The sequence below is a fragment of the Balaenoptera acutorostrata genome, chromosome 4 (genome assembly GCF_949987535.1).
Source record: "Balaenoptera acutorostrata chromosome 4, mBalAcu1.1, whole genome shotgun sequence".
NCBI lineage: Eukaryota > Metazoa > Chordata > Mammalia > Artiodactyla > Balaenopteridae > Balaenoptera > Balaenoptera acutorostrata.
The window spans coordinates 8,301,076-8,317,149 of NC_080067.1; the positions used below are offsets into that span (position 1 = coordinate 8,301,076).

General features: G+C 44.9%; 1 pseudogene; it reads right to left on the reverse strand.

Moving 5' to 3' along the window:
- Positions 1-320: 320 nt before the first annotated feature.
- Positions 321-1,501, reverse strand: LOC103005738 (farnesyl pyrophosphate synthase-like; annotated as a pseudogene).
- Positions 1,502-16,074: the final 14,573 nt, after the last annotated feature.

The following is a 16,074-nucleotide window of genomic DNA, read 5'->3' on the forward strand; positions in this document are numbered from 1 at the left end:
AAGTGATTAAAACACCTAATGGCTGGAATAAGGTTAAATATTTTCTAAGGTGGAACGTATAATGCACTCACCATTGAAATGTGTCAGAATTTGCCTTTATTCAATGTCGAAGAAAAACTGATCTCCTGTTTGAGTTAGACTACTCTATTTCCCATGTAAAAAAGCTTTACTTTGAAACTACCAAGAGAATAACCACTCCATGCCTATTAGTCTTAACAGAAATCTTGGCTCTGTCTTTTAAGTCTGTTACACATTCTCCTACAGAGAAGCACAAATCAATAGAAGATGCATCACTGTAGGTCTTTCTTTTCTTTTACAGGTTAGACAATAATTGTTTGAGAGCCTCCCCTCCCCACCGTCAAGTCTCTAGGTGACTTTTTCTGCTCGTAGATCTTGTGTGCCGGCCCCAGGATGGTGGCTGGGGACAGGGGCACAGCAAACTGCTCCATGAGACCCGTAAGGTAGCTGTAACTGTCCTCCTTGTACTGTGTGAACACAGCCAGCAGATTCATCTCCTCGGCTGGCGCCTTCACCCGGGTCCACCTTCTCGGCCTCCTTCTGCCCACGGCTCTCCTGCAGGACCTGGCACTGTTCCGGAGAGGCCCGCTGCAAACACTGAACCACCAGCCAGCTGCACCTGTTGTCCTGGATGTCAGTGCCGACCTTGCCCATCACACTGGGGTCCCCAAAGAGATCAAGGTAATCATCCTAAATCCGAAAGAACTCTCCCATCTCCAGCAGGATCTTCTTGGCATTGACATGCTCCTTCTCCCCAGCAATGCCCACCACACACATGGCTGCAGCCATAGGAAGATAGAAGGAGTAGAAAGCTGTCTTGTATTTGACAATAGATCTGTACCTCTTTTCAGTGAATCTGCCAAGATCCACACTGCCCTGGGGGGGCTGTGATGAGGTCCAGGGTCTGTCCGATCTCAGTCTGATAAGGACTCTGTAGGAAGAGCTCGATCAGGTTCAGGTAATAGGGCTGCTCCCAGCAGCAGAGCTTCAGCAGGCGGTAGATATATGCTTCCAGGAGGAAACCATCATGAATGGCAGCCAAACCTATGCCTGGCTTCTGATACCAGCAGATCTGCCCCCGTCGGGCGAAGAATGCATCCATGAGGTCGTCTGACACCAGGAAGAAGGCTTGGAACAGTTCCACGCACCAGCCTTCAGCCATGGCCCACCGGAGACTATCAGCATCTTGCTTCCTGGGCTCCGACAGCTCCCAGAATGCTATCAGCACCGTCAAACCCCGATGGTACTTGCCTCGGATGGCATAGTACTCCAGGACCTCCTTGAGTCGGGCAATAGCATCTCCTGTCTCTGGGTGCCCAGTGTCCTCCTCAGTCAGCACCTTGACAATCTGGGATAAGTGCTGGATGAAATCCTGCCTTTCTTGGGCATAAACGTCTAATTTCTGGTCTCCATCTATTCTGAGGGAGGAGTAAAATACTCTGTTCCTAGATACCGGTTGCTGATTGTCACTGTAGGTCTTCATCTGCCTTTGTTACGTCCTCTGTGCATCACCAAATACGATTTATGTGATTTCAGAGAACTTCCTTTACATCTTCCCCATCCCTAACTCTGCATACCTTTTTAGCTCAGAAAGATATTAAAGATTAAAATATTTGATATGAAACTAGAAAGTGAAATAGCAGTACAACCTTTAAAAAGGCAGACTTTTTTTTTTTTTTTAATTTCCCAAACAAATAGAAGAAAATGGCAAGTAAATGGTGAGCTTTCGAGGAATTGGGCTAGAAGTTTGAGGTTTCAGAGTCCTAAATGGTCAAGGAGGCACAGATGACCAGTTATAAAGTGGTTCACCATAGCAATGTGAGTTAGTACTGAATGGCTGACACAAACATTTGCTCTTAGCAGTCAACTTTGAGACCTCAAATGAAAAGTAATACAATGGCATCCAATCCCAAAGAAGCACATTTAACTTACAAAATATACAAACTCAGCATGAATGTAGAGAAAGTAAACAAATAAGCAAACAATTTAAAAGAGAGGAAAAAGGTAACTTGACCATTCAGTTGGAATGGTGTCAAGATGATAAGCTTTTGGAAGGGCTGGTGGGGAGGGACAGATTGGGAGTTTGGCATTGACATGTACACACAGCTATATTTAAAATGGATAACTGACAAGGACCTACTATATAGTACCGGGAACTCTGCTCAATATTCTGTAATAACCTAAATGGGAAAAGTACTTGAAAAAGAATAGATACATGTATATGTAAGAAGTAAGATAAGCTTTTTAAAAAAATATCTTGTGGCCCCAAACATAAGGCAACTATTTCATCCAAGGCTCAATTCAAGAGTCAGTTACCTGTTAAATGCTGGGGAAAATCTGACTGTGTTAGTAAAAAACAGTGTGCAGTAGACTTACTTCATAGGGGATAGTGGTAGGAAGTTTTGACCACATGCAAATTTAATCTTAGCACATAATTGCTGAATAATGGATGACAGTTTTTAATGTCCTATGTTTGGAATGTCCCCTTCATTAACTCTCACCCGAGTGTCAAGCAATTACTCAGTGGAATCTTGAGGGCTCCAGGGGTGTCTTCATCTCCCCCAACATCTATGAAACACAGATTGCTAATAACTCTTCTTCTCCCTTATGGATCTGACCCATTTAAGATGCAGATAGAGATAAAGACCATGGACTATTTGTGCCAGAACCGGAAACAGAATTGGAGATGTGGCCCCAAACCTTTGTATCATAAAATGAGGAAACTGAGACCCAAAGAAGTTCAGGGATTTGGTCCAGGTCGACACTTGTATGGGGAGTCACTTGGGAAATCTCAGGACAGCAAATGCAGGTCTTTTTTCATTTCCCAGATGGGCTTCATCCTAAAAAGTGAGCTGGAACAAATTGGATGCTAGTGATCTCACTGCAGATTTATCTGTGGTCAAATCAGAAGTTTCAAAGGTTTCAAAGGCTCTACAACTATCTTATACCTGAGCTGGAAAGTTCTCCTGATACACTTACTGTTATCAAAGCTTAGTATATCTATTTTTCTTGGAATGCAGTTTATTTAAAGGGAGAGCTGGTATTGTTTGTCGCATCATAGGGGCTTTTACAAGGCATTACGGATGTTCTCTGAAACCTTTACCGCAGCTATGTTGATGATTGGAAATGCCAAAAAAATTACCCTCCATACACAAACACACACACACTAATTCTAATTCGTCAATTCTAGTTCAAGTGGAAGTGATGAAACATTTCACCACCATCTTTTTTTCCCAGGAAACTAAAATATATTTTGGCTATATAAAACACTTATTTTTATTTAAGCATCTATTATTATAGAATAAAGGCATTCTGCAAAAATGGCATTTAGCAATTCTCTCATATCTGAAAATAATTAGAAAAACCCATTTCTAAAATATCATTTTATATCATTTCATATCATTTCTTTTTTTTTTCACACACACACACTGTATTTTATTTTTACAAGAGATAGACTGACACCAATCATTGTACATGGATGACCACAACAAAAGCAACAATGATTGCAATTACCAAACATGAAACACACTCATACTATGTCATAATATTGACATTCAGTCCAGTAATCCTCCACTGTAACAGTTCCTTTACTTTGCAGTGAAAATTGATTTGTATATTCTTTGCCTCTGAGTCCTTGTGGGATTTTTTTTTTTTTTAATTCAGACAGAAAGTCACAAAAATTATACTCATCCTCATCAGTACACTCAGTCCCATGTAATTAATTTTTTTTTCATCTTGATCTTTTGTTAGCACTATTATGAGTGCTATCATATCATTTCATATCATTTCTAATATAATTAGAAAAAACCATTTTCTCATGTAGAAACGTAATTTTCTATGTAGATGAACACAGCCTCATTTGGAAGGCAGACAGATAAGAACTCTGAGGAATTCACTGAAGCATTGAGGCTATGAAGATCTACTCAAGTTGCCTGGCTACGTCTGTCCTATAATAACGGGATGCTAGCGTTAGTTTTTCTTTTAATACTTAGATACTTGGTAAGTACTAATTATTTAATATCTACATATTTTTTAGAAGTTGCAGTCCGTGTAGACATTACTAATATTAGCTGAAAAATGAGATTAAACTTTATTTGAGAATTTTATGCATTAGACCCCAGAAGACTTGTCAAAATGTAACAAAGAGAATTGAGAAGATGGAGGCAGGGATGATCCAGGTTTTGGAAGTCCTAAAGCTTTTTAAAACCAAGAGGAATTTTGTAAGAAAAAATATAAATACATTAGGAGTAAAGATGAAGATTCATTTAGGCTGAGAATCATCACAAAAATGACAAACTGCAGGGCTTCCCTGGTGGCGCAGTGGTTGAGAGTCTGCCTGCCAATGCAGGGGACACGGGTTCGAGCTCTGTCTGGGAAGATCCCACATGCCGCGGAACAACTGGGCCCGTGAGCCACAACTACTGAGCCTGCGCGTCTGGAGCTTGTGCTCCGCAACAAGAGAGGCCGCGACAGTGAGAGGCCCGCGCACCGCAATGAAGAGTGGCCCCCGCTCGTCACAACTAGAGAAAGCCCTCGCACAGAAACGAAGACCCAACACAGCCAAAAATAAATAATTAAATAATTTTTTTTTAAAAAAATGACAAACTGTAAAAAGTTGACGAAGACAAACGTCATAAAATCCAGAATAATAACAATGGCTGACATACCCTCTGTGATACTTTTCACGGACACTTGGCTATCTCAGTCTGTTTCAATCCTCCTTTCTCCTCCCCGGAGAGAGAAACTAGAGAAAGCCCGTGCGCAGCAGCGAAGACCCAACACAGCCAAAAATAAATAAATAAAATAAATAAATTTATTTTAAAAAGGAGGCACTACTTCCTTTCAGATGGGTTCACGGGGGCAGCACCAACAGGGCAGAGGTGCAGAGGAGACATTGTGCAGGAAACATATGACAGGGTTTATCACCTGTGGACTGAGGGATCTGGTGTGTGGCCTCGGTCAATGTCAACTTCCTGATACCCCTGCTGTCTTATGGTCAGTCGTGGATAATGTTGCCAGCCAGGAATGAGTGTGGCTGAAGAAAAATCAATGGCCTCTGTGTAGCCAAGCCTTCCCTTTGAAGTCTCATCCGTTTTGGGTACGTTGTTGAGACAGTTCACCTCCTGGGCCTCGTGATGTCAGAAACACCCTTCCACGCTTTCCTACAAACCACCAATCTTCCTCCTGGCTAAAGCACTGCTTAATGTGATATGTCAGTCTTTACTTTTGAAGGCCATTCATGAGTTCCAGGAAGAAACTAAACCAAAATGGTCCAGGCATGGTCCCTGCCCACCGTGCTAAGCCAGGAAGCTGGGTGCTGATGCAGCTCGGAGGCTGGACTTCAGCTGGGGCTTAAGAAACAGCTCTCGGGCATCCTGTATGTGCCAGCATCTACGCTGGTACCACAATGAAAACCAGCAATGCGTACGACACCCTTGCCCTCATTACACTCCACGTTCTATGAGGACAGAGGCTCATAAAAATACACAATATTTATGAGGGCAAAGGATGAGAACAAATAGAAAATTTTAATATAAAATGATGGATTTTAAGACCAAGAAATGCACAGGGAGTTGCCTAGCTCCGTGGTCCTGCTGGGAATCGCTCCTGACACGGGCTACCAGGGGCCCATGAGAGAGAGGCCTTGATTATTATGAAAACTGGATGTGACATCTTTGGGCCTTTGAAACCTCATCCACTCTAGTGAAGCCAGAGGAGGGTCTCCCAGAGCACTTTGTGGTCACTTTTGGAGCTTTCTACCTTTTTATGCTAGGAGGAAAATCACAGCAAGTCAGGATGCCTGAGTTCTCAGGCTGACCATTGGTTTCTTCCATGAGCCTTGGTGATGGCTCCTCCAATAGCTAAATGACGGTGGAAACAAGTCAAATGAGGCCTCTCAGTGTCTCAGCAGAAGGGATCCGGTTTCATCTTGTATGTGGAAAATGCTCTGAGCTCCAGGAAAGGAGGGACGGCAAGGTCCCTCCACCCGCACCCTGCTGCCCCCAGGAATTGCAATCATCATGAACGTGACATCTGGCTAAAGGTCCCAGGTGTAGGGCACTAGAGGAAAGCTATGTCATGGTGTTCAAGAAAATAGTTTAAGATATGTTATGCCCTCCTCCCACCTGCCTTACTCCAATGTATGAAAGGCATGCACCTCTATGACTAAACCAACTGATAAAGAAAAATGAGAAACGTATACACATTTTTTCCAGCTGCTGTTATGCTCCAAGTACTGCTGTTCTAGGTGTATGGAATAAATCAGAGAAGGAAACAGACAAAGAGCCCCTCGTTGGGCTTACATTCCAGTGTCAGCGTTGGGGGAGGACAAACAACAAACCTGGTAAATAAGCAAATTGCCAAGTATGTTAGAAGGTGGTGAGTACTGCAGAAAAACAATAAATCAGGGAGATTGGGGGGCAGGGTGGGGAAGAGGGGAGATGATATGATTTTAAAGGGTATGATCAGGGGAGGGAGGCATTACTGAGAAAAGTATATTTGAAGACAGACTTGAGAAGGGGGCAGTTCGTGAGCCCTGTGGACAGTTGGGGTGCAAGGATGTTCCAGGCAGAGGGAACAGACAGTGCAAAGGCCTTAGGGTAGAGACACACCCAAGTATTCACAGGACAGCAACAAGGGCAGCGTGATGCCTCACAGGGGGCGAGGGAGAGCACAGTAGTGCTGTGTCCTGAATTGTGTCTCACCAAAATGCATATGCTGAAGTCCTAACTCCCAGTACTTCACAGTGTGGCCTTTCTGGGAACCAGAGCCACTGCGGATGTAACTAATTAAGATGAGGTTGGGGGCTTCCCTGGTGGCGCAGTGGTTGAGAATCTGCCTGCCAATGCAGGGGACACGGGTTCAAGCCCTGGTCTGGGAAGACCCCACATGCCGCGGAGCAACTGGGCCCGTGAGCCACAACTACTGAGCCTGCGCGTCTGGAGCCTGTGCTCCGCAACAAGAGAGGCCGCGACGGTGAGAGGCCTGCGCACCGCGATGAAGAGTGGCCCCCGCTCGCCGCAACTAGAGAAAGCCCGTGCACAGAAACGAAGACCCAACACAGCCAAATAAATAAATTTATTAAAAAAAAAAAAAAAATGGATGAGGTCATACTGGAGTACGATGGGCCCCTCACCCACTAGGACTGGTGTCCTTATAAAAAAAAGGAGAAATTTGGACACACAGACAGACATGCACACAGTGAGGCTGCCAGGTGAAGACTGGAGTGATGCTGGCACATGTCAAGGTCCCAACAGGGTCTAGGAGACAGGACTGGAACAGATCCTTCCCTGATGACTTCAAAGGGAACACAGTCCTGCTGACACCTTGATCTCAGACTTCTAGCCTCCAAAACTGTGACACAATACATGCCTGTGGTTTAAGCCACTCAGCTTGTGGGACTGGGTTCTGGAAGCTCTAAGCCACTCAGCTTGTGGTACTGGGTTCTGGAAGCTCTAGCAAAGTAATAGGCAATTAGGCCAGAGCGAGAGTGAAGGGGCAGATGATAAAAGGTCTTAATGCAAGGACACTGGAGGTGAAGTCATTATAGCATCTTGAGCAGAGGAGTGAAATGATCTGCCCAAAGGCTGAGTTCCAGAGCACTGCAGTTTTATGAGGTCTCAGAGAAGAGGAGCTGAGAAGGAGCCACTAGTGACGTAAAAGGAAAACCAGGAGAATGTGCAGCAGGGAAAGCCCATGGTACTCTTCTATCTAAAAACATAGTCAGATGGTACGGCACAAGCAGCTCACTGTGGGTGGATCGGGGACAGTCACTGAAGAAGGAGGACAAACAGGTCCATCAACTTCCTCCACAGCATACGTGAGCCAGCGAAGCATAAAAAAATCTTTTAAGTCCATGGGCTTCCCCATGGTTAGTGGAATTTGACTTTTTTTTTTCTAAATTTGACATCTATTTATCAGAGGAAAAAAAAGAAGATAAATGGTAAAATCCTGGTTTTGGTGTGTAGGTCTTCTATTTGTGCTGAGTAAAACTATTATGAATCACTAAACAGGGCTCTTGAAGGTGAATCAGAAACGCCAAGGGTCTCAGAATCTAGTTTAGAGATTCATTCAGAAAACAGCTAATTCACTCAACTCCAGTGGCTCCTAATACACGTGGCACATATTCTTAAAAGGGAGTCCTTAACCTCACTTTGCAGCAACTCTGCTTCCCTAACTCCCCATCTGTACGGCCTCATGCAAAGGGGAGATTCCTGGTTAAAGCCACAGCCCTAAACTGAATACATAAGGTGACTGAATGTCAACCCAGAAATCCCATCCTGACAGACACACAGAGCAACTTAAATACTCCCAGCTCCTGTCATTCAAAAGTCCCCATAGCCCTAACAGACCAGACTGGCCCAGCCTGCTCCCTGCAAGCACTGACGCTGAAGCCAAGCAGCCTAGATTAGAATCCTAGCTGGGCAGCTCACTACCTAAGGATCTCGAACTTGCTTGAACTTGAGTGGCCTCGGGCTTCGGTGTACGTAACCGTAAAACAGGGATGACAACAGAACCGACTTCAGAGTATCGTAATAAGGATTCACCGAGTTAATATTCGTACTGAACCTAGAACATGCCTGGCACTCAGTAAAAATTATATGGGAATCTGTTAAATCCATAAACAAACAAGTATGTATTTTTCCCGGAAGAAGATTTTGATGAACAAATCAAAAAATAAAAAGGGCTAGAAAAGAAAAGTCTTCATATAGTAAAGAGAAACTTTTCAAGGTTTTAAAATATTTGCCTCCAGAAAACAATGTGTGTATCAATCACAACGACTCCTGGCTACGCGTGTGCACTCACCTGCGCACAAAATCCTCACCTATTTTAAAAGTTTGGGGCTTCCCTGGTGGCGCAGTGGTTAAGAATCTGCCTGCCAATGCAGGGGACACGGGTTCGAGCCCTGGTCTGGGAAGATCCCACATGCCGCGGAGCAACTGGGCCCGTGAGCCACAACTACTGAGCTTGCGCGTCTGGAGCCTGTGCTCCACAACAAGAGAGGCCGCGATAGTGAGTGGCCCCCGCTCGCCGCAACTAGAGAAAGCCCTCGCACAGAAACCAAGACCCAACACAACCAAAAATAAATAAATAAATAAGCCTACACCTTTAAAAAAAAAAAAAAAAGTTTGGACTTGACAGATTTTTATAAACTGTAGAAACGGAAGGTGAAATTTCTCAAGCCACATTAGCTAAATAAACTGAAATAGAACACTTTGCAACAAAAGCAGATGAGTTCCCCCAACATGAATTAGCAGTGATGATAAGTGTACACAAGCCAAATGATTAGCCTTTTCAGGCGACAGTGCTGGGACCACAGGAATCCCTCACCCAGTCCTCACGGCAACCTCAGGAGGTGTGGCCTGCTGTCACTCTCTATTTAAACCTGAAGATCCGACCTCAGAGATGTTAAGTGTCTTCTCTACCCTCACACAGCTATGCGTGGTGGAAAAGCAGAGTTGGAGCTCTTTACCGCACTGCCTTGCTCACCCCAAAGCCTTCCTTCAGCCTCTGCTCACCCTGCCCTGCAACTCTGGCTCCTCCTCCCCTTCCCGGGCCCCCCACACCTGGCCTGCTGCCCGCTGCTGCCATCCTGGGGCCAAGCGGAAAAATCAATCCTGCTGAGATAACGGTTTCCTTGAGAACAGCGCTCTGACTGCTGGGGAAACTGCAGAGAACACAAAAGGGGTTCCTGTTGTATCTGGGGCTTTGTACTTCCTGGACGGACAAGCATTTCTGTTCCACTGGGGAAAAAGAGGTTCTACACAAGGGCACGTCCGTGAAGGTGGCAGGTAAACTAACACACTTTACCGGTCCGGGGAATTATGATGATTGTTAAAAATTTTGAGGCTGTCAGTGGCAATTACTCATTTTCCTGAAGTTAAAAACCCCCATGAGCCACAACTACTGAGCAACTAAGCCCGTGAGCCACAACTACTGAATCTGGAGCTTGTGCTCCACAATGGGAGAGGCCGTGACAGTGAGAGGCCCGCGCACCGCGATGAAGAGTGGCCCCCGCTCACCACAACTAGAGAAAGCCCTCGCACAGAAACGAAGACCCAACACAGCCATAAATAAATTAATTAATTAATTAATTAAAAAAAAAACAAAAAACAAAACCCTGTGGTGAGAGGGGCGGGGATCATGGATCTGCAAATTCATCAAGACTGCTGGTAAATATTGACCATCATTGGGAATTTCTATTACGAATATCTGCCCTTTCAACTCAAGGCAGCACCACTTGAATTTCATCCAAAGTTACCTGCATAAAGTAAACAAGCTTCATCACCCATGTAGACGGAAGCCAGCCCGCCTCAGCTGGTGCTACAATCTCTTTCTATTTTTTTCTCCCTCATTCCCCGCCTACAATGGAGAACACTGGCTCAAAGAGCCAGCCAGCTAAAGGAAAGGGCAAAATTTGATGGGAAAGTGATAATTCAAGTTGTTCTGTGAGTGATGGGTAGATCCAGCATGTTCATTCAACAGGGACAAATTTTATTAGCAAAACCGCTCATTCAAATTACCAGAGGAACTAGGTTTCTGAACCCAAAAATGGTTCATTGCAAGCATGCCCATTATTCTAAATTTCTATTAATTTCTCAATTCCCAGTTGGATTCTGCTGCCTTCAAAGGCGGCATTGCTATTTGCAGTTGCTGACACTCGCTAGGGATGGCTCATAATTTCATCTAACGGTGGGACAACTAAAAATGTGACTGAATTAGTGACAGCTATACTCCATCCAGCCACAAAGGAAAAGCAGAAAAGCTGGCAGGGAACCACCTTCTGAAGGGCTGAAGGGGGATACACAGCCTCTCTGAAGAAAGGAGAGCTACCAACAAGAACGCCCATCCCTTATTTATTAGTTTGTTTTTTGAGGCAGGGAGAGAAGAAGTTGTGTAACTGTCAAGTAATTGCTATCAAATGGAAAAACAGGAGTCACTCAGGGTCAACCAGGGAGCATTGACTAGGCTGAGAAACCCCCGACAGGATCGGTATATGGTAGTCAAACGACAAACCACAAACCCAGAATACATGGTGGGATCACGGAAAAGAGACAATTAAATCCAAGACGTGTTGAATTGTCTGCTGAATCTATCACTCTGCGTTAGAGCACCTGAAAACAAAATGGGCTGAAACAAGCTGCTTTCACACCGTGTTGGCCTAATTACCTTTCAAGATTGACACATACAACCTTACCTGGAAATCTAGGTCCTCCTAGTTCTCCTGGGTCCCTGTAGCCTTCCAACTGCCTTCCGCTAGCAACCCACTTCATGCCAGTGTGCAGTGTCAGGAGTTATAAATAAACCTGCTGCCACGGCCCCCAGTAATAACCATGATTTCCCTAAAAGGCATGCAAGTGTCAAGTTGTCAACTTCGTTTCTGAACCTCAGTGAATGCCAGTGCACAATTCCCAGGGCGTGGAGAACTAGCCTACCCCAAATAAACATGCCCGGAGAACAGGAGTGTGATTTAGCTAAACAAGCGGACTCACTTCAGGGAACTGGGGTGATAGAGCTCCAACCTGGATGCTGGCCCACACTCTTTGGGGAAGAGAATGGAGGAAGAGATATGGCAGGAGGCGGTCACAGCAAAGGGTGTGTGAGCCTCCACGGAACAGATCATGGGCTTGTGGGCCTCCAGTGACAGTGGGCACAGGCCTTGGATATTGAACCAGTAATCACAAACTTCACCCTGGACCAATGACAGGCCATCGTCAAGACCTAAATGCTCAGTATAGAAGACACATTATGTTACAGAGAACATGCTGGAAGCGAGAGATTCCCTCAACCATAAGAAAGTGGTGGCGAAGAGGACAGGATTCATGGACCTCGAGATGATCATACTAAGTGATGTAAGTCAGACAGAGAAAGACAAATACCATATGATATCACTTACGTGTGGAATCTTTTAAAATGATACAAATGAACTTATTTACAAAACAGAAACAGACTCACAGACATAGAAACAAACTTATGGTTACCAAAAGGGAAAGGTTGGGGGAGGGATAAATTAGGAGTTTGAGGTTAAGCAGATACACACTACTATATATAAAATAGATAAACAACAAGGTCCTACTGTATAGCACAGGGAACTATATTCAGTATTTTGTAATAACCTACAGTGGAAAAGAATCTGAAAAAAACTGAATAATCTTGCTGTACACCTTAAACTAACACAACATTGTGAATCAACTATACTTCAATTAAAAAAAAAGACACAGGATTTGGAGTCAGATAGACCTAGTACAATCACCAGCTTCATTGTCTTCTAGCTCTGTGGCCTGGGTACATATTTGAGGTCAGCTTGTCTCAATGCAGAGCTTGAGACAAGGATTAGGACATATCTAATTTATTGAGGGCTGACTCTCAAGTAAAGCCTATAAGAGAATGAGAGGAGGAGGAGGACTGAGAATGGGAGAGAGAGCTAAGAAAGGACCAGGTTTCTGGTGAAGCTTCCCCTCAACCTGATCCACAGGGGCCTCTGGAGGGTGAACCGTACTGTAGAGTTGTCTTGCCTGAGGTCACAGGAGCTGGCTTTCGTGGGTTAGTCACTGCCTCTGGCTCACAGGTGGAGGGGAGGATTAGGGAGGGCGCTAACCTCCTGGGCAAGGCAGCTCCCGTCGCTGAGGGCAATTATTTGAGGAGGGAGCCTCTGTAAGTTCAGCAGCCAATGCTTGGAGCAGCCGTGGGATGGGCCGACAGCAGTCTGGATCCAAGCCGGATATGGAAATCATACAGGATATAAGCACAACATAGATAATTGCTAACTGTGATGAAACAGTACCTGTGTAGTACCCTGGAGCTGAGGCAGATAAACGAAGGAAGATAAACTTGAAGACAGTGGGGTTCAGTTCACCAGAGAGCACAGGAGGATGCTGGCTTGGCCACGATGGACAGGGGCTGGGCTGCCGGGCAAGCAAGTGGCCTCCACTCTCGGGAGTGTGAGGTGCAAGCGGGGCCAGATGAGCAATTGATGCTGTGGGTGCGGGTGCGGGAAATCTGGGGGCTGGCGGGAGGAGGGGAGGGGGGGAGTCACGTAGGGGCTCTGGTTTCAGGGTGAAGACAGCTGTGGGAAGGTTACGGTGAGACTAAGGTTGCAGGTTTGCACAGCGACCGTGTCTGGGGCTCGATGCGTGGAGGGCAGGCTTCAGCAGCCGCCCTGGCACTCAAACCTCCCTCCTCCAGGACCACTCTGCACGGGCAGGAGAGCAGCTTCCTCCCGCAGAGCCCCCTGGCGCCCTCTACTGGAAGTCCGTTTTCCCGGAGCACGTGTCAAACAGCTCGCTCAGAGCCATGAGGCAGCAAATTGATGACTGACCTAGCAAAGTAAAAGGGATCTGGATGGGGCACCAACCAAAACCCACTCTGCACAGTTTTCTCCTCTAGAAAATAGGAGTAACATCTAGTATATTGTTGTGCAGATAAGAGATTTTTTTCCAGTGCATGACATAGGATAAGTACTCAAGGAAGGGTATCAATTGCCATTGATAATTGTCATTACCGTGTGATGACAAACTATGGAAAGAAATGGTGGGTTGCTCCTCTCCACTGTTTTTAAAAGTGCCAAGCATCCAGGCTACCTCCAGCACTGCTAAGAAGAGGGCTAACTAGAGACCAGTCTGTCCAAAGCCATAGATAGGAGATTCTTCTTGGATTTCCTACCGAGTCATTTAGTCCCAGTAGGATCCCCTGGGAAGGAAAGTAACGCTGTGCTCGCCTTTTAGCAGATGAACAGAACAGACTGGTAAAACTAAGTCATGTTCCTAGAAGGTGTCATACTAACCAGTACCTTCTTGCTGTTAAACAAAGCTCACAGGGTCTCTAGAGGGCATCCCTGGCTGTCTAAAGGTTTATCCTCACCTATACATCCTTCACCACTTTTGAACAGTAGTTTATAGTAAGATGCCATTATCAAATTTACAGATACATAGATGGAAGGGAGAAGTAATATAGATAGATGCGGGATAAAAAGAACATTAAGAGGACATGCATTGCCCAATAGGAGCAAAATAATTATTCGTTAATTTTTTTTAGTCCTATTAATTATATTGCCATGATGACAACGCTTATTGAGCTTTTACTCTGTGCCAGGACTGTACTAAGCATGGGACCAGAGTCATCGAATCATCATAACAACCCTATGAAGTTGGTATTACTGTTACTCTCATTTATGGGATGGGGAATGTCAAGGGAGAAAAATGACTCAATAGAAATCACACAGCTATGTGAGTAAATGCTAGCTCAGATCTGTCTGCTTCCAGAGGCCATGCTCTTCATTACAACAGTGTATCTGAATCCGGGACATGTGGCCTTGAAGTGTGGCTCTGCTCTGCCGTTCCCTGGCAGTGTGAGCAAGTCACTTAACTCTCCAGGCTTCAATTTCCTCGGGAGCAAAATGAGGACAACAGTAGCATTTCCCATAGGGCCATTGTAAGGATTAAGGGAAATAATATTGTAAAACACCTGGCAGGGGGATGGCTACGCAAGTGTTCAATAAATAGTAACTGTGGCTAATATTAATAATCATCATAAATCAACTTAGGATGGCAAAAATCCAGACTCAAAAAGATTTTGCCAACTTTGCCTCATGGCCCACACTAAAATTATGATATTTCTAGGAATAAAGGCAAATGCCTGCACAGGGATTCCAGAATCAACATGGTACAAGTATAAGACCCAGCTCAATGACAAAGTTAAAGGAGAAATTCATTTAACAAATATTTATTGGTGGCACCTACATTTTGCAGACACCATGCCGCAGGCTGAGGACACTGCAGGAAACCACAAAAATAAAATAAAATCCCAGCTCTCATTGAGCTCATGCCTTTGTGGGATATGCAAAGGATGAAAAAACAAACAGGTGAATGCAGAGTCTGTCAGATAGTGATAAATGCTATGAAGACAAATAAATCAGAGTGTTGGGATAATATATGGGAGAGGGAGTGATCAGCAAAAGATTTTCTGATAAAAGGAGTCAGATGTGAGTGAGTGTGGACATGTCAGAAGGAAGACTGTTTTTTTTTTCTGTGTAAAAGTTTGGTTTATTTTTATAATTAATTGAAGACATTTAATCAGAAAAGTTTATACAGTCGTCTAGAAAATGCTTATCTTTGTTTCTAAAATAATTTAGTTGATTTTTTCCTTATTCAAATTATCCCCCATGCTTAGTGACAACTACCTTCTCAGAATTTTAAACCTCATTTGTATCCCCAGAATAAGTATTGACAAGACAGTCACTGTATGCTACCTTTTCATAGCATTGGTAAAGATGTGGTCTTGCCTTGAGTCAATTTTCAGATTTACTATGGAATTCAGATATCAATTCATTATCAGACTCCTATAAGCATAGATAATTCAGAATGGAGTGTATTAAGAGAAACAGTTTCAAAATGTTCTAAAAACCACAAAACTGAGGAGATTAACCAAGATGGCGGAGTAGAAGGACGTGCTCTCACTCCCTCTTGCGAGAGCACCAGAATCACAACTGGCTGCTGGACAATCATTGACAGGAAGACCCTGGACTTCACCAAGGAGGACTCCCCACGTCCAAGGACAGAGGAGAAGCCACAGTGAGACGGTAGGAGGGGCGCAATCAGAGTAAAATCAAATCCCATAACTGCTGGGTGGGTGACTCACAGACTGGCGAACACTTATACCACAGAAGTCCACCCACTGGAGTGAAGGTTCTGAGCCCCACGTCAGGCTTCCCAACCTGGGGGTCCGGCAACGGGAGGAGGAATTCCTAGAGAATCAGACTTTGAAGTCTAGTGGGAATTGATTGCAGGACTGTGACAGGACTGGGGGAAACAGAGACCCCACTCTTGGAGGGCACACACAAAGTAATGTGTGCATCGGGACCCAGGGGAAGGAGCAGTGACCCTGGGGGAGACTGAACCAGACGTACCTGCTGGTGTTGGGGGGTCTCCTGCAGAGGCGAGTGGTGGCTCTGTTTCACCGTGGGGATAAGGACACTGGCAGCAGAGGTCCTGGGAAGTTCTCCTTGGCGTGAGCCCTCCCAGAGTCTGCCATTAACCCCACCAAAGAGCACGGGTAGGC